General features: G+C 45.0%; 1 long non-coding RNA gene across 1 annotated transcript; it reads left to right on the top strand.

Annotated features, from left to right (window-relative positions):
* The first annotated feature begins 419 nt into the window (after positions 1-419).
* On the top strand, positions 420-1,197 carry LOC133833904 (uncharacterized). The gene is made up of 2 exons (XR_009893199.1): positions 420-662; positions 1,104-1,197. It is a non-coding gene; the product is annotated as an uncharacterized LOC133833904 (long non-coding RNA).
* The last annotated feature ends 202 nt before the right edge of the window (positions 1,198-1,399 follow it).

Here is a 1,399-nt window from a genome sequence, read left to right as displayed (position 1 = left end):
TCTAACTCCAAGTTTAGAGGTTCTAGATTGTGTTTGAGTGGCTGGTTTGGGTGTTTGTAGCACTTGGGTTTCAGAAATGGAAATGAGAGGATTAGAGTGTGATAGACTGTGTTTTCTTGGGAATTATGTTGCTTAGATCATGTTAAAGAAGTTGGGAGTTAATTGGTTTTAAGTTAAAGGCTTTGGGATATCTTAAGGTGAAGTTTAGAGATTGAAAATGGTGGTTTTTTCTGGGTTCGAAGGGTCGGGCCGCGACATGGTTCTTGGTGAGCCGCGGCCCTTCAAGGTTGTTGCATGCTGAGGAAGGAGGGCGGGCCGTGGCATGGTCCAAGCAATGTCGCGGCCCTTACCTGTTTTTGTGCCTTGGATGGCTCTGTTTGGGGGCCATGCCGTGGCATGGGTGGCCTATGCCGCGGCGCTTAAGGGATTTTGGGATTTTAAGATTTTAGGCTTGGGAATTTAACCTAGGGTGCTCGGGGTTGAGTCTTTTACCATATTTGGTGAAGTTCAATGTTTCGAGTACTAGAACTTGGCTTGGAAGCTTATTTAAGGTTGTTAATGGTGTCTTTCTTCATGGTTGTGACTAGGTGTTAAGCTAGGGCTCGAGGATCGGATCGCGCTCAAGGAGTATCGCCCGTAACTAACTCATCTGAAAGCTAAAGGTAAGAAAACTGCACCTGGTTGATTATATGAGACGGGACTAAGGGCTCCCTATTGTAAAAGCTTGAAAGGATGGTATTATGCCATGCAAGCAATTTAGTGAACCAACGGCCTAAGGGTGCCAAGGGTCTCACTAACGCACAGGGCGCGGCTCGGCCACTGGTAGCCGAGGACAGCTTATTATGCACTGAGCTTGGTTTAAGCAGGCCAGAGTCAGTGGGTTAAATAGAGGGCGCGGCCTAAGTTGTCGGCCCTGATTATTATGTGATATGAGCAGTATATGTGGTAGAATGTATCTTGTATTGGATTGTATATGCTGATTATTTGTTGTGGACTATCTAGTGAATATACATGCATATTGAGCTATTTGTCTGTTATTATTGTTTGAGTTATCTGTGATGTTTTCTTGCTGGGCCTTGGCTCACGGGTGCTACGTGGTGCAGGTAAAGGCAAGGGCAAGTTAGATCAGCCCTGACTGGAGAGCTCGGCGAGCGGAATGTACATAGCCAGGTGCTCGGCCGCCACGGTTGAGGTCTAGGCAAGGACATGGAACCTAAAGACTGTCTGTTTTGCCTTAGTATGGCTAGTGGATACTTATGTACTTTTGGAAGTCTGTAAACTTATTTTAACTTTGTGTTTATGGAATCCCTTGTTTATTACAGTTTAACTATATGAAATGAGTCTTTTGAGACCGAAACCTTTTTAACCATAGATCTTACATGTTTAGTGACACGTTTTC

The sequence above is a fragment of the Humulus lupulus genome, chromosome 5 (genome assembly GCF_963169125.1).
Source record: "Humulus lupulus chromosome 5, drHumLupu1.1, whole genome shotgun sequence".
Classification (NCBI taxonomy): Eukaryota; Viridiplantae; Streptophyta; class Magnoliopsida; order Rosales; family Cannabaceae; genus Humulus; species Humulus lupulus.
The sequence above is the reverse complement of the archived record's forward strand: the minus strand, read 5'-3'. Positions and strand labels throughout refer to the sequence as shown.